The sequence below is a fragment of the Oncorhynchus tshawytscha genome, linkage group LG02 (assembly GCF_018296145.1).
Source record: "Oncorhynchus tshawytscha isolate Ot180627B linkage group LG02, Otsh_v2.0, whole genome shotgun sequence".
Taxonomy (NCBI): domain Eukaryota; kingdom Metazoa; phylum Chordata; class Actinopteri; order Salmoniformes; family Salmonidae; genus Oncorhynchus; species Oncorhynchus tshawytscha.
This window is the reverse complement of record NC_056430.1, coordinates 54,210,971-54,228,872: the sequence shown is the minus strand read 5'-3', so window position 1 is coordinate 54,228,872 and position 17,902 is coordinate 54,210,971. Positions and strand designations below refer to the sequence as shown.

General features: G+C 43.0%; 1 protein-coding gene across 1 annotated transcript in view; it reads left to right on the top strand.

Moving 5' to 3' along the window:
- LOC112267067 (solute carrier family 12 member 5a) overlaps nucleotides 1–17,902 on the top strand; it is a 301,110-nt gene that overhangs the window by 11,280 nt on the left and 271,928 nt on the right.

The window sequence follows — 17,902 nt, the reverse complement described above, 5'->3', positions numbered from 1 at the left end:
GGACACTGCATGTTTTTTTGTATTGCCTAGTAGCCAGGTCTGTGTGTGCTTTAGTCAACCTCACTATCCTTTGTAGCCATGCTAAACCTTCCAACAGCATTTCTATATTTTTTAATAGTTGATATAATCATTTTATACAATGGGTTCTGTCAACAAAATCATTGACAATAATAATAACCAATAATGAAATCATTATTATTAGTGAACTCTTCAAGCAGTGTATATTTAAGCAGCCCTCCGCACCTCTCTGATTCAGAGGGGTTGGGTTAAATGCGGAAGACACATTTCAGTTGTATGCATTCGTTTGTATGAATGTAGCTATGTAGCTCCCTTTCCCTTTATGTGAGCTAGACATCACATTCCTTCTTCCTCTGTCCTTTTTTCTCTACTCCTTGCCTCTCGTTGAAAGTGCATTGAAGCCCGATGGGAGGAACCTTCTCTCCTCTCCCCCAATGTGCTTTGAGAGGGAGGTGAGGAATGGAGGAAACAAGACGAGCATCCTTTCAATTGCATTTCCTTCATTCCTCACATCCTCTCTCCTCGCTGCATCCTCAAAACCCATTGAATAAGAAGGTGAGAGAAGAGGGACCTCTGATACAAGGAGAGGGGATGCAATGAATCAAGGATTGCATTGCATGCAATTGATGACAGAGGAAGCAAGTATTTGACAGCTACAAAAAAAAATGTCAGTGCCAGAGAGGGCTGTGGTGGTCACAAAATTTTGTCAGCCAGTGATTGTCAAGCAAATAACTACCGGGCTCACGGTAATTGAATGTTATTTAACATAAACACATTTAGCACCTCCTGGCTTCCACACATAGCCTACAAGCCTCTGAAGCAGACCTTTGGAACACCTACATTTAAAAAAGTCTAATAAATCCATATAATATGGCCTAAATCTTCACAATAAATCTATAATTTATTTTAGACTGGTCTAAAGAATAAAAAACATGAGCTGGCGCACACCAATCATTTTTTTGTGTGTGTGGAGGTGCTGACTAACTAAACTATAAAAATAAAGAGAGTCGCACACTCCTTATATAAAGTCATTTATTGGGTAAATCACCAACGTTTCGGCGTCACTGTGCCTTAATTGGCTGTGAAGGCACATTGATAGATAGGTCTAAAGAAACATGAAGTCTATTTCAGAAGAACAGAACAGCAAACTGTGAGTTGTCCTGAGTTGTTATGTCTTCATCTGGCTATACCAAATGTGTATCTGTGGGCTACACTAGTTCATTTAGCAGAGAAGATTTACTTAGAATTCTGTAGCATCATTTTGTAATATTTTATAGTATGAAGAAAACAATTGAACAAAGCTGAATAAAATACAAAGAATATTTTCTCCAAATAATTTGAGGGAGTGTACACATGCGGCTATTCTGTTGTGAGCAGCTAACAAATAAATAGACAGTCCTATATATGTTTAATTTACAGTTATTAATGTAACTTTAGTTGTTCTACAAACGTTGGGTTATATGTTTGGATTTTTAATACATTGTAAATTTGTACATTTGAAAAAAGTTGCATGAAAGGCATGAGCTCTGCTTAGTTTTTTTGCGCAGGCTGTACACACTTCATCAGTCTCTCATTCACAATTTGACAAGCACTTGATAATGCCTCGAATTTCCCGGCGGCATCCCTTTCGTGTGGCCGTAATGCCCCTTAAAAAAATCCATGCCTTTTGTGGCCAGTGGCCGTTGTGCCCTTGGGCTGAAGCACCTCTCACTCACATGGCTCTCCAACACGTGATCGGGTCTTTTTCACAGGCTACAAGTATAATTTTTTTTCACCTTTATTTAACCAGGAAGGCCAGTTGCGAACAAGTTATCATTTACAGCTGCAACCTGGCCAAAATAAAGCAAAGCAGTGAAACAAAAACAACAACACAGAGTTACACATGGGATAAACAAATGTAGAGTCAATAACATAATAGAAAAATCTGTATACAGTGTGTGAAAATGAAGTAAGGAGGTAAGGCAATAAGTAGGCCATAGTGGCGAAGTAATTACAATTTAGCAATTTACACTGGAGTGATATATGTGCAGATGAGGATGTGCAAGTAGAAATACTGGTGTACAAAAGAGCAGAAAAACAAAAACAAATAAGGGGATGAGGTAGGTAGTTGGTTGGATGGGCTATTTACAGATAGGCTGTGTACAGCTGCAGCGATCAGTAAGGTGCTCTGACAGCTGACGCTTAAAGTTAGTGAGGAGATATAAATCTCCAACTTCAGTGATTTTTTGCAATTCGTTCCAGTAATTGGCAGCAGAAAACTGGAAGGAAAGGCGGCCAAAGTAAGAATTGGCTTTGGGGGTGACCAGTGAGATATACCTGCTGTCAGTTTTACGAGGGTATGTTTGGCAGCATGAATGAAGGAGGCTTTGTTGCGAAATAGAAAGCCGATTCTAGATTTCATTTTGAATTGGAGATGCTTAATGTGAGTCTGGAAGGAGAATTTACAGTCTAGCCAGACAACTAGGTATTTATAGTTGTCCACATTTTCTAAGTCGGAACCGTCCAGAGTAGTGATGCTAGTCGGCCTGTCGGTTGCGGGCAGCAATCGGTTGAAGAGCATGCATTTCATTTTCCTTGCATTGAAGAGCAGTTGGAGTGTTGTATGATGTTGAAGCTCGTTTGGAGGTTTGTTAACACAGTGTCCAAAGAAGGGCCAGATGTATACGGAAGGGTGTCGTCTGCATTGAGGTGGATCAAAGAATCACCCGCAGCAAGAGCGAGATCATTGATATATACAGTGAAAAGAGTCGGCCCGAGAATTGAACCCTGTAGCACCCCCATAGAGACTGCCATAGGTCCGGACAACAGGCCCTCCGATTTGACACACTGAACTCTAACTGAGAAGTAGTTAGGGAACCAGGCGAGGCAGTCATTAGAGAAACCAAGGCTGTTGAGTCTGCCGATAAGAATACTGTGATTGACAGAGTCAAAAGCCTTGACCAGGTCAATGAAGATGGTGCACAGTATTGTCTTATATCGATGGCGGCTATGATATCATTTAGGACCTTGAGCATTGCTGAGGTGCATCCGTGACCAGATCGGAAACCAGATTGCATAGCGGGGAAGGGATTCAAAATGGTTGGTGATCTGTTGCTGCGGGGGGTGCAGAGCTGATGGCCGGGGTTGGGGTAGCCCGTAGCCCGGGTGAACGCATGGCCAGACGTAGAGAATTGAGAAGTGCTTATTGAAATGCTCAATTATCGTGGAGCCTACTGCTAAGTGAAGACCGACTATCCATATATTAGCAACTGGGCCTGAGTAGCAGGCAGTTTACTCTGGGCACACTTTTCATCCAAACGTGAAAATGCTGCCCCCTATCCCAAACAGGATAAACAGTACCAGCACCCAAAATGAGTACGGGAACCTATTTCAGTCCAAGTCAAGCACTGATAAGAAGGAATCAGCTAGGCCTATTTTATGAAGTTTCCACTGGATCAGAGCATGCCATTTCCCCCTTTCACGAGTGGTTATCGAAAGGTAGAGAGCTGGGAAGATTTTTCAAATACATTGAGAAACTATGGCTTCCAGTGTGGGCTATTTTAAAAGGCTAATAGTACCCGCAAAACACCAGTCTCAACGTCAAAAGTGAAGAGGCGACTCTGGGATGCTGGCCTTCGAGGCAGAGTTCCTCTGCCCATCTTAATCTTTTCTTTTTATTGGCCAGTCTGATATGTGGCTTTTTCTTTGTAACTCTGCCTAGAAGGCCAGCCTCCCGGATGTGCCTCTTCACTGTTGACGTTGAGACTGGTGTTTTGCGGGTAGCATTTAATGAAGCTGCCAGTTAAGAACTTGTGAGGCGTCTGTTTCTCAAACAAGACACTCTAATTTACTTGTCCTCTTGCTGAGTTGTGCATCGTGGCTTCCCACTCCTCTTTCTATTCTGGTTAGAGCCAGTTTGCTCTTTTCTGTGAAGGGAGTAGTACACAGCGTTGTACGAAATCTTCAGTTTCTTGGCAATTTTTCACATGGAATAGCTTTCATTTTGCAGAACAAGTATTCACTGACGAGTTTCAGAAAAAAGTGTTTGTTTCTGGCCATTTTGAGCCTGTGTAATCGAACCCACAAATGCTGATGCTCCAGATACTGAACTAGTCTAAAGAAGGCCAGTTTAATTGCTTATTTAATGAGCACAGCAGTTTTCAGCTGTGCTAACATACAGGTTTTCTAATGACCAATCAGCCTTTTAAAATGATCAACTTGGATTAGCCAATACAACGTGCCATTGGAACACAGGAGTGATGTTTGCTGATAATGGAGAACAAGTATTTGATACACTGCCGATTTTGCAGGTTTTCCTACTTACAAAGCATGTAGAGGTCTGTAATTGTTATCATAGGTACACTTCAACTGTGAGAGACGGAATCTAAAACAAAAACCAGAAAATCACATTGTATGATTTTTAAATAATTCATTTGCATGACATAAGTATTTGATACATCACAAAAGCAGAACTTAATATTTGGTACAGAAACCTTTGTTTGCAATTACAGAGATCATACGTTTCCTGTAGTTCTTGACCAGGTTTGCACACATACAGACCTTCTCCAGATCCTTCAGGTTTCGGGGCTGTCGCTGGGCAATACAGACTTTCAGCTCCCTCCAAAGATTTTCTGTGAAACAACGCATATGGAATCATGTAAGTCACCAAAAAAGTGTTAAACAAATCAAAATATATTTTATATTTGAGATTCTTCAAAGTAGCCACCCTCTGCCTTGATGACAGCTTTGCACTCTCTTGGCATTCTCTCAACCAGCTTCATGAGGAATGCTTTTCCAACAGTCTTGAATGAGCTCCCATATATGCTGAGCACTTGTTGGCTGCTTTTCCGTCACTCTGCGGTCCAACTCATCCCAAACCATCTCAATTGGTTTGAGGTCAGATGCTTGTGGAGGCCAGGTCATCTGATGCAGCACTCCATCACTCTCCTTCTTGGCCAAATGTCCTGTTGAAAAACAAGTGATTGTCCCACTAAACGAAAACAAGAAGGGATGGCGTATCGCTGCAGAAGGGTGTGGTAACCATGCTGGTTAATTGGGTCTTGAATTCAAAATAAATCACAGACATTGTCACCAGCAAAGCATCCGCACACCATCACACCTCCTCCTCCATGCTTCACGGTGGGAACCACACATGCGGAGATCATCCATTCACCTACTCTGCATCTCACAAAGACACGGCGGTTGGAACCAAAACTCTCAAATTTGCTGTCATCGGACCAAAGGACAGATTTCTACCAGTGCAATGTCCATTGCTCGTGTGTCTTGGCCCAAACAATTCTCTTCTTATTATTGGTGTCCTTTAGTAGTGCTTTCCTCTGAAGAGTTGATGTTGAGATGTGTCTGTTACTTGAACCTTTTGAAGCATTAATTTTGGGCTGCAGTCTGAGGCTGGTAACTCTAATGAAGGTATCCTCTGCAGCAGAGCTAATTCTGGGTCTTCCTTTCCTGTGGCGGTACTCATGAGAGCCAGTTTCATCATAGCGCTTGATGGATTTTGTGACTGCACTTGAAGAAACTTTCAAAGTTCTTGAACTTTTCCAGATTGACTGACCTTCATGTCTTGAAGTAATGATGGGCGGTCATTTTCTCTTTGCTTATCTGAGCTGTTCTTGACATAATATGCACTCGGTCTTTTACCAAATAGGGCTATCTTCTGTATACAACCCCTACAGTGGTCCTTCGGGACTTAGAGGTAATTTGTGGTTTAGTACGGTACCCTGCGCCACTGCTTCATTGCTCCAGACAAGCGCAAGGGGGAGTTAGAGCACTGATTATGCTTTTGGGTCCGAAGGTGCTACTTTTTTTAAATTTTATTTTTTTATTTCACCTTTATTTAACCAGGTAGGCCAGTTGAGAACAAGTTCTCATTTGCAACTGCGACCTGGCCAAGATAAAGCATAGCAGTGTGAGCAGACAACGCAGAGTTACACATGGAATAAACAATTAACAAGTCAATAACACAGTAGAAAACAAAGGGGGGAGTCTATATACAATGTGTGCAAAAGGCATGAGGAGGTAGGCGAATAATTACAATTTTGCAGATTAACACTGGAGTGATAAATGATCAGATGGGCATGTACAGGTAGAGATATTGGTGTGCAAAAGAGCAAGTAAATAAATAAAAACAGTATGGGGATGTGGTAGGTGAAAATGGGTGGGCTATTTACCAATAGACTATGTACAGCAGCAGCGATTGGTTAGCTGCTCAGATAGCTGATGTTTGAAGTTGGTGAGGGAGATAAAAGTCTCCAACTTCAGCGATTTTTGCAATTAGTTCCAGTCACAGGCAGCAGAGTACTGGAACGAAAGGCGTGTCTCTAACTGACAATGAATGGGCGACAAACTAAATAGAAACTAATATTTGTGCACAAATTCAAAATTGAATTTCAATGAACTGTATGATGAGGATGAAGAAGGGGATTGAATTTAGAACAATAGTGTAAAAATTGTTATTCCTATGTCCTCCACGAGCACACCTGGAAAAATACACTTGTTTTTTTCTTACTACTCGTCAGTATTACTTACTAAAACTGTTGTTTACTAAGGTTTTATTCTAAGAGAAATAAAAATGTTATATATTCTTAAGATTTATGTGTTGACTGAATATAAGCAAGAAGTGATGTTTGCTAAATAATCAAGTTGACTGCGCAGTCATATCATGTCATAGCCTCGGCACCTACAGTTGAAGTTGGACGTTTACATACAGTTAGGTTGGAGTCATTAAAACTCGTTTTTCATCCACTCCACAAATTTCTTGTTAACAAACTATAGTTTAGGCAAGTCGGTTAGGACATCTACTTTGTGCATGACACAAGTAATTTTTCCAAAAAGTGTTTACAGACACTTATAATTCACTGTATCACAATTGCAGTGGGTCAGAAGATTACATACACTAAGTTTAAACAGCTTGGAAAATTCCAGAAAATGATGTCATGGCTTTAGAAGCTTCTGATAGACTAATTGACATCATTGGAGTCAATTGGAGGTGTACCTGTGGATGTATATCAAGGTCTATCTTCAAACTCAATGCCTTTGCTTGACATCATGGGAAAATCAAAAGAAACCAGCCAAGACCTCAGGAAAAAACTTGTAGACCTCTACAAGTCTGGTTCATCCTTGGGAGCAATTTCCAAACGGCTGAAGGTACCACGTTCATCTGTACAAACAATAGTATGCAAGTATAAACACCATGGGACCACGTAGCCGTCATGTCTCTCAGGAAGGAGACGTGTTCTGTCTTCTAAAGATGAACGTTCTTTGTTGCGAAAAGTGCAAATCAATCCCAGAACAACAGCAAAGGACCTTGTGAAGATTTTGGAGGAAACAGGTACAAAAGTATCTATAAGAAAAAAAGAAACGCACACCTATTTAGGCGAGGTGCTGGCTAGCGGAGTAGAAAACTTAAAAATAAAGGAGAGCCGGACACTCTAGGAGCTCAGATGCAAAATGTTTAATTTACCAACGTTTCGACAGCCAAGCTGTCTTCATCAGGGTACAATCACAAACACTGCGGGATGACTCATTTATATAGTGTCAAGACACACAGGTGTCTGTAATCATGGCCAAGAGTGGCCTAATATCATTGGTTAATTTCTCAAATATTAAAATGGCATAGAAAGAGCAGCATACAAAAAATACAAATGGATAGCATACGATCATAGATTAATTTGACTACACAAGCTTACAAACAATTACAATGGCAGTCACAATAATCACAAAAATGGCTTCAGATCAAAGTCTACGTTGAGACCGAAGGGAGCAAGGGTCTTTAAGTTAAAGATCCAGGCAGCCTCTCGTTTTAACAATAAATGATCAAGGTCACCCCCTCTCCTAGGGAGGGTGACATGTTCGATGCCAATATAACGCAGAGACGAAATTGAGTGGACTGCCTCCAAAAGGTGAGCCGCAACTGGGTAGGTCAAGTTTTTGCACCTAATGGTGCTACGATGTTCTGAGATACGTACTTTTAATTCACGCTTTGTTTTACCCACATAATTTTTACCACAAGGACAAGTTATAAGATAAATAACTGCCTTAGTGGAGCGCGTAGTAACACCTTTGATTGGGATAGATTTCCCTTTTTGTGGGTGTTTGAAGGATCAGCATTTATAAGTGCCATGATCTGCATTTATAAGTGCCATTGCATTGAACACAGCCATTACACTTGTAATTTCCATCCAGTTGGGGCGCAAATAGACGTTGTTCATGAATATCTTGGGGTGGTAAATCAGAGTGTACCAATTGGTCTCTGAGATTTCTGCCCCGCGAAAATACGACCAAGGGAAGGTCCGAAAACACATTACCAAGACTATCATCGGATTTTAAAATGTGCCAATGTTTGTGTATGATTCCCTTAATTTGTTCAGAAGTATCTATATCCACAGTAAAACGAGTCCTATATCGACATAACCTGAAAGGCCCCTCAGCAAAGGAAGAAGCCACTGCTCCAAAACCGCCATAAAAAAGCCAGACTACGGTTTGCAACTGCACATGGGGACAAAGGTTGTACTTTTTGGAGAAATGTCTTCTGGTCTGATGAAACAAAAATAGAACCGTTTGGCCATAATGACCATCATTATGTTTGGAGGAAAAAGGGGGAGGCTTGCAAACCGAAGAACACCATCCCAAACGTGAAGCACGGGGGTGGCAGCATCATGTTGTGGGGGTGCTTTGCTGCAGAAGGGACTGATGCACTTCACAAAATAGATGGCAACATGAGGGTGGAAAATTATGTGGATATATTGAAGCAACATCTCAAGACATCAGTCAGGAAGTTAAAGCTTTGTCACAAATGGGTCTTCCAAATGGACAATGACCCCAAGCATACTTCCAAAGTTGTGGCAAAATGGCTTAAGGACAACAAAGTCAAGGTATTGGAGTGGCCATCACAAGGCCCTGACTTCAATCCTATAGAAACATTGTGGGTAGAACTGAAAAAGCGTGTGTGAGCAAGGAGGCCTACAAACCTGACTCAGTTACACCAGCTTTGTCAGGAGGAATGGGCCAAAATTCACCCAACTTATTGTGGGAAGCTTGTGGAAGGCTACCTGAAACTTTTGACCCAAGTTAAACAATTTAAGGGCAGTGTTACCAAATACTAATTGAGTGTATGTAAACTTCTGACCCACTGGGAATGTGATGAAAGAAATAAAAGCTGAAATAAATAATTATCTCTAGTATTATTCTGACATTTTACATTTTTAAAAGAAAGTGGTGATCCTTACTGACCTAAGACAGGGCATTTTTACTAGGATTAAAAATCAGGAATTGTGAAAAACTGAGTCTAAATGTATTTGGCTAAGGTGTATGTAAACTTCCGACTTCAACTATACTTAAGCTGAGTGACTCACTCATTCATGGCTTTGGATCAAAATAAATAAGTACCAACATTCTTTCTGATAGTCTTTAAATGAAGAAACGTTTTGGTTATCCTGACCTGGACACAATGTATTATAGTTTCTTAAAGGAAAAATATTACCAGCATCTCTTGCGCATGTCAATATATTATGGACTATTAGCAAGACAATAGGCTCTTACCAACACCTCTCTTTATTTTGATACTTTTTCAAGGTAATTGATCAGCATTAGAAACTTTGTGGATGGCGCCTCCCGAGTGGCGCAGCGGTGTAAGACACTGCATCGCAGTGCAAGCTGCGTTGCTAGATGCTGGTTCGATAACTGTGCCAGCTGCAACTGGGAGACCCATAAGGCGACACACAGTTGGCCCAGCGTCATCCATGTTAGGGGAGGGTTTGGCAGGCCGGGATGTCCTTGAAAATGAAATAATCTCCAAAATATATATATATTTTTAAACAAACAATTTAGAATCCTCCAATCCACAAAATGTAATTATTAGCGGAGAGCCATATAGATTGCAAAATAGTTGGGAAGACATTCCATGGCACATCGATTATGAATTGACAAACAGCTCTTTATAGTCTTTCTGCTGTAGGTGTGAAAATTCCACAATTTGCCCCTAAAAGTTCTACTTCAACATCTTTATGCTTTCATTAATAAAACAATGAGATAAAAGATGTTAATTTTAACTACATTTTAGTTGCACTTCCCCCCAGCTCCACGACGGTTAAAACCTTGCTGAGATGATCAATGTATTTTTTGCATTTTTGTATCGTCAATTTCTCAATCCAAAATGTCCCTGGCAACAGTGAATTATTGTGGAACGCATAGCAGTTCGTGAGGTGTAGGCAAAAAAAAATGTATGTACCTTTTGCTTTGTAAATAGCTAAACTTAACATCAAAAATCAATATGGGCCTGGTCCCTAGTGAAACATTGGACCCCACACATGGAGTTTTGAGGGGATGCTTAAGACTCGGCTTGCTTGATCTTCTTCCTTTTTTTCTGTAGCAATTTTGAGCAAATTGCTCAAGGGCCACGGTTGATTCGTCTGTGAAGATGGCGTCATTGACTGTCTCGCCAGCTTTGATCCATGCCTGGGCCTGCCGGATTCGAAGTTCTTTGTTTTTCAAACAAATCATTGGGTTGAAATTACAGAACAGTACAAAACAAGAGAACACACATGGTTAATATTCTGAATTAATAATAATAATACAAACTCAGAAAAAAAGAAACAGACATTTTTCAGGACCCTGTCTTTCAAAGATTATTCGTAAAAATCAAAATAACTTAAAGGGTTTAAACATTGTTTCCCATGCTTGTTCAATGAACCATAAACAATTTAAGGTACATGCACCTGTGGAAAGGTCATTCAGACACTAACAGCTTACAGACGGTAGGCAATTACGGTCACAGTTATGAAAACTTAGGACAATAAAGTGGCCTTTCTACTGACTCTGAAAAACACCAAAAGAAAGATGCCCAGGGTCCCTGCACATCTGCGTGAACATGCCTTAGGCATGCTGGAAGGAGGCATGAGGACTGCAGATGTGGCCAGGGTAAAAAATTGCAATGTCCGTACTGTGAGACGCCTAAGACAGTGCTACAGGGAGACAGGATGGATAGCTGATCGTCCTCACAGTGGCAGACCACGTGTAACAACATCTGCACAGGATCGGTACATCTGAACATCACACCTGCGGGACAGGTACAGGGTGGCAACAACAACTGCCCGAGTTACACCAGGAACACACAATCCCTCCCCTAGTGCTCAGACTGTCTGCAATAGGCTGAGAGAGGCTGGACTGAGGGCTTGTAGGCCTGTTGTAAGGCAGGTCCTCACCATACATCACTGGCAACAACGTCACCTATGGGCACAGACCCACCGTCGCTGGACCAGTCAGGACTGGCAAAAAGTGCTCTTCTCTGATGAGTCACGGCTTTGTCACACCAAAGGTGATGGTCGGATTCGTGTTTATCGTGGAAGGAATGAGCGTTACACCGAGGCGTGTATTCTGGAGCGGGATCGATTTGGAGGTGGAGGGTCCGTCATGGTCTGTGGCGGTGTGTCACAGCATCATCGAACTGAGCTTGTTGTCATTGCAGGCAATCTCGACGCTATGGGTTACAGGGAAGACATCCTCCCTCATGTGGTACCCTTCCTGCAAGCTCATCCTGACATGACCCTCCAGCATGACAATGCCACCAGCCATACTGCTCGTTCTGTGCATGATTTCCTGCAAGACAGGAATGTCAGTGTTCTGCCATGGCCAGCGAAGAGCCCGGCTCTCAATCCCATTGAGGGCGTCTGGGACCTGTTGGATTGGAGGGTGAGGGCTAGGGCCATTCCCCCCAGAAGTGTCTGGGAACTTGCAGGTGCCTTGGTGGAAGAGTGGGGTAACATCTCACAACAAGAACAAGCATGTCTGGTGCAGTCCATGAGGAGGAGATGCACTGCAGTACTTAATGCAGCTGGTTGCCACACTAGACACTGACTGTTACTTTTGACCCCCCCTTTGTTCAGGGACACATTATTCCATTTCTGTTAGTCACATGTCTGTGGAACTTGTTCAGTTTATGTCTCAGTTGTTGAATCTTGTTATGTTCAGACAAATATTTACACATGTTAGGTTTGCTGAAAATAAATGCAGTTGACATTGAGAGGATGTTTCTTTTCTTGCTGAGTTTATATAGTAAGCTTATTTGTCATAGTATGGTTATAGTTAGTATGCCAAAAGTTCCAAGGTGTCGTACTACATTCGCCAAAATACGAAGTTTACAAGCAGTGGACACTATTTCCGTGCTTTTGCAGGGCCAATAAACCAATTCCTCAGATAGGAAAATATGCAGCCGAAGTCCAACGAGTGCGGATACAAATACATTGCTTAAACTAATTATGACAAATGTTAAGAAAATGTTGAGCAATGTAATTAAGAATTGACATTTCAAATAAGTTACCATACATGTTATGTTGGCTGACAATTTGTTAGCTACTCTATCCTTACGAACTGCATAGCATGTCATTACAGCAGTATTTACTGGTATGTTATCTAGCTACCGATACATCGAACTTGCCAGTATATTAACTATATGCTATCTAACCAACTACCCAATGTTTATTGACTTGATTATTAGTCGTTGTGCGTTCTCAATTTACTTTCAGGTGCATTCGTAAATTCGCTCTGGCTTTCTACTCCGATTTCAGAGCACTGAGTGTACCTGTGCCAGAGCACAGAATAACTGATGAATTTATGAACGCTCAACACCAGTTGAATATCGCCGGTGTCAAAACAGCCAAACCAGCTCTGCTAGGGCGAGTAAAATGGTCAGAGTGAGGTGTTCTCTCATTTGTGTCTGGAAGTAGCTAACAAGTTAGCCAGTTAGCTTGGGTGCTTGACCTCCGTTGTGAGGTCCGAATGCTCGGATCAACCCTACTCCTCAGCCAGAGCGTCCAGTGTGTGCTCTGAATATACAAATGAACAATCTAACAGCGCTCTGAATTCACGAACGTCCAGGGCACACTCCGAGCGCAGTCTAGCACTCCAGATTGAATTTAATAACACACCCAAAGTCATAAAATGTCGAGCTAGTAATTTATGCTAACAAGCTAGCAAGAGGTTGCATAGCAACAACACCCACTTCCGGTAGACAAGTGAAGCGCTAGTACGCTCAACTGAAAGGATAGTTTACAGTATACAAAAACTCTAATAGTATGTAGTATAGAGTATGTTAGTATGGGTATTCGTACACATCTCCAGTGTTCCATTGCATTAGACTCTTCTCTTTGGTCTTGAACAATGACTTGTCCTGGATAGGAAATTCTTGGGCCATACATTATAAAAAAATGGGCATGGAGTAATGCATTCAGTGTAAATCTACAATACTTAAACCAGATGGAAAGTTTGTAGAGAAGATAATTTACCTATTTAAAATAATGTCATCTTTGAGACCAAAATAAAATGAGACAGTGTGTGAGAATAGAACAATTCCCCAAATTCAGGATTGCCACATCTTCTACCACTCCAACCACATAAGCCCCTTTTTGATCCAGGAAAAACTCTAGACCAGTTGACTTCTACCAAGGCCACAGTGTTTGGGGTCAGCCTTGTACCCCAGTACCTCAGTGTCCAATACAAGGGGCACGGAAGCCTGGACCAAGCAACAGATAGGCAAAGTGGTAAGAAATGTGTGTATGTGTCTGTGTATATATTTGTGAGGTTACTCTGAATGACAAATGTGTCCTTGAAACTTTTTCTCCATTTATGAGCTGGTGGATGAACCGTGTGTGGTGTGTGTGCATGTGCACGCCTGTGTGGCATACAGCACAGTGCAGCCTTTTGAAACAGTGTACCATTCTGCCCTACCTATCCATTGTGGTGCAGATTGAGCTTGGCCATAACATTGATGCTGATTAGAGTAAGGGCTTTGTTTTGTTATTATTATTATTATCCAAATCAGGATGGAACCATTAGCCTACTGGGAGCTGTTGATTACGCCTCCTTAACAATGAGTTGTTGACTGTTGCTTTGACATGAGGAGGGCTCTAATTATGCTGTTCAGTCTCCGTGCCACCATTGATGATGTGTGTGAATGGAGGGACTCTTTGATTTGGGAATAATACGCTTCCTGTCTAGTGGAGACGCTGATATCATTCTAATGGCCGTGTTCAGCCCTCTATCACTCGGAGACAGCAGTAATGTTCAGAGTCTCTCTGCCCCATTGTATGGCACCCGTGAATGCATTAATAGGTTAATTATTAAGTCAATGTTGTGGAAGCTTCAGCAGTGAGTTGGGACTCAAGGACTGTTGTCTATGGAGTGTAATATTATCTGTATTCTTTCCTTCCTGTATTTTCTGTTACAACATTAACTCCATAAAAGCTGAATAGGAATTGTATGTTAATCCAAAGCAGTGTCCTAGTAATGAATGAGGGTCTGTAAATCACATTTCTCCCTATAAGCATTATTATCTACCAGGTTATGTTTATCTGTGTATTTCCAGTGATTTCATATTCTTAAACATTATTACTTTACTTTTATATAACTAGGCAAGTCAGTTTAGAACAAATTCTTATTTACAATGATGGCCTACCCCGGCCAAACCAATTGTGTGCTGCCCTATGGGACTCCCGATCACAGCCAGTTGTGATACAGCCAGGGATCGAACCCGGGTCTGTAGTGACACCTCTAGCACTGCGACGCAGTGACTTATACCGCTGCACCACTCAAGGAACCTGTCTCAACACCTCAATACAATTTGATGCTATTCAATACTTCTGGTCAGCAAACACCCTATTTCTAGAATTTAAACACCAGAGATGGGTTGAAAAATTAAGTGGCAAGCAACCTCACAAATTGTAGCCTACCCAGATGGTCCTTACAGGGAATAAAACTTGAGGAAGAACAAAAGGTCAAATATACACTAAGTGGAAACAAACTAAATTACACAATCACTCGTATTGGAGAGTAAGGAGAGATTGGCACATTTATAGTTTTCGCAAACTTAAGTGTCAATGATCATCATGGCATAACAAGAGTAAATGGACAGTAATTGTATAACCGTGTAATCGACAAATATGGACAATGATGTGAAAATACTAAAATGACTGTCATAACCATTTGAGTACATTAATTAGGTAAAACTTTATAATAAGTAATAAACCAAATATAAGACATGTACAGTTTGTTCACCATTTTATTAATCATTACTCCCACACCAAGGCTGGTCATGACGCACATCAACACCATAATCACAGACACCCCGGACCCACTCCAATTCACATACCGCCCCAACAGATCCACAATTGCACTTCACACTGCCCTCTCCCACCTGGACAAGAGGGGAAATAACTATGTGAGAATGCTCTTCAGAGACTACAGCTCAGCGTTCAATACCATAGTCCCCTCCAAGCTCAACCCCAAGCTTCAAATTCCTTATTCACATTACGTTTATTGTTTTTGTATTTTAGTGTTCAGTTTTGTCTTTAAAATAAACATCATGAACACTTACTACGCCGCATATTGGTCCTCCGATCCTTCTCGCCTCTCTTCTTCAGACGAAGTGGAGGAAAACCATTACAGATACACCCACCAACCAAGGACCAAGCGGTGTGGTAACAGGCAGCAGCAGGAGAGGCAGCAGCAGCAGCAGCAGCAGCAGGAGAGGCAGCACTATTTAGAGACATGGACTTGGGAGGAGGTCCTAGACAGGAAAGGACCCTGGGCACAGCCAGGAGAATATCGCCACACCAAAGAAGAGCTGGAGGCATTGAAGGTGGAGAGGCGCTGGTATGAGGAGGCAGCTCGGCGGCGTGGATGAAAGCCCGAGAGTCAGCCCCAAAAATGTATTGGGGAGGAGGCACACAGGAAGTGTGGCGAAGCCAGGTAGGAGACCTGCGCCAACTTCCTGTGCTTACCGGAGGGCGAGAGACCGGGCAGGAACTGTGTTATGCTGTGGAGCGCACGGTGTCACCAGTGCGGGTGCATAGCCCAGTGCGGTACATAACAGCTTCTCGTATCGGCTGGGTAGAGTGGGCATCGAGCCGGGTGCCATGAAGCCGGCTCTACGCATCTGGTCTCCAGTGCGTCTCCTTGGGCCGGCGTACATGGCACCAGCCTTACGCATGGTGTCCCCGGTTCGCCTGCACAGCCCAGTGCGGGCTATTCCACCTCGCCGCACTGGCAGGGCGACCGGGAGCATTCAACCAGGTAAGGTTGGGCAGGCTCGGTGCTCAAGAGCTCCAGTGCGCCTGCATGGTCCGGTCTATCCAGTGCCACCTCCACGCACCAGCCCTCCGGTGGCAGACCCCCGCACCAGGCTGTCTCTCCGTCTCAGCCCTACAGGTGCTCCCGCCTGTCAGCGCTGCCAGAGCCTTCCTCATCTCCAGCGCTGCCAGAGTCTCCCGTCTGTCCAGAGCTGCTAGAGTCTCCCGTCTGTCCAGAGCTGCTAGAGTCTCCCGCCTGTCCAGAGCTGCTAGAGTCTCCCGCCTGTCCAGAGCTGCTAGAGTCTCCCGCCTGTCCAGAGCTGCTAGAGTCTCCTGTCTGTCCAGAGCTGCTAGAGTCTCCCGTCTGTCATGAGCCGCCACAGCCGCCCATCTGTCATGAGCCGCCAGTCTGCAAGGAGCCGCCAGAGCCGCCAGTCTGCAAGGAGCCGCCAGAGCCGTCAGTCTGCAAGGAGCCGCCAGTCAGCCAGGATCCGCCAGAGTCGCCAGTCAACCAGGATCCGCCAGAGTCATCAGCCAGTCCCGAGCTGCCCCTCAGTCCCGAGTTGCCCCTCAGTCCCGAGCTGCCCCTCAGTCCCGAGCTGCCCCTCAGTCCCGAGCTGCCCCTCAGTCCGGAGCTGCCCCTCAGTCCAGTGGGGCCATTTAGTAGGGTTGCCAATCCTAGGTCGGCGGTGAGGGTCGCTGTTCCTAGGAGACTAAAGCGGACAAAGACTGTGGTGAAGTGGGGTAAACCCAGACCCTCCCCTATAGGTTCAGGTTTTGCGGCCGGAGTCCGCACCTTTGGGGGGGTGGGGGTGGGGTGGGGGAAATGTCACGTTCTGACCTTTATTTCCTTTGTTTTGTCGTTATTTAGCATGGTCAGGGTGTGAGTTGGGGTGGGCAGTCTATGTTTGTTTTTCTATGATTTTGGGATTTCTATGTTTCGGCCTAGTATGTTCTCAATCAGAGGCAGGTGTCATTAGTTGTCTCTGATTGAGAATCATACTTAGGTATCCTGGGTTTCACTGTTTGTTTGTGGGTGTTTGTTTCCATGTCTGTGTTTGTTCACCACACGGTACTGTTTTCGGTTTCGGTTATTCACGTTACGTTTATTGTTTTTGTATTTTAGTGTTCAGTTTTGTCTTTAAAATAAACATCATGAACATTTACCACACCGCATATTGGTCCTCCTATCCAGACGAAGAGGAGGAAAACCATTACAGCTTAACAGGATCCAGACACACACACCACCACAATCATGAAGAGGGCACGACAGCGCCTCATCCTCGTTTTTAGGGGGTGGATCAGCTTTAATATATTGCGCATAGATTGTTATCTTCCATCAATGAAATTGTCTGCATCATTTCCAATCCCCCATATATTTTTGGGGTAAATATATACACTACTGTTCAAAAGTTTGAGGCTACTTAGAAATGTCCATGAATGTTTTCCATGTCCATGTTTTCCATGAAAACATACATGAAATGAGTTGCAAAATGAATAGGAAAAATATTCAAGATGTTGACAATGTTATAAATAATGATTTTTAATTGAAATAATAATCGTGTCAAACTTTGCTTTCATCAAAGAATCCTCAATTTGCAGCAATTACAGCCTTGTAGACCTTTGGCATTCTAGTTATCAATTTGTTGAGGTAATCTGAAGAGATTTCATCCCATGCTTCCTGAAGCACCTCCCACAAGTTGGATTGGCTTGATGGGCACTTCTTGCGTATCATACGGTCAAGCTGCTCCCGCAACAGCTCAATAAGGGTTAAGATCTGGTGACTGTGCTGGCTACTCCATTATAGACAGAATACCAGCTGACTG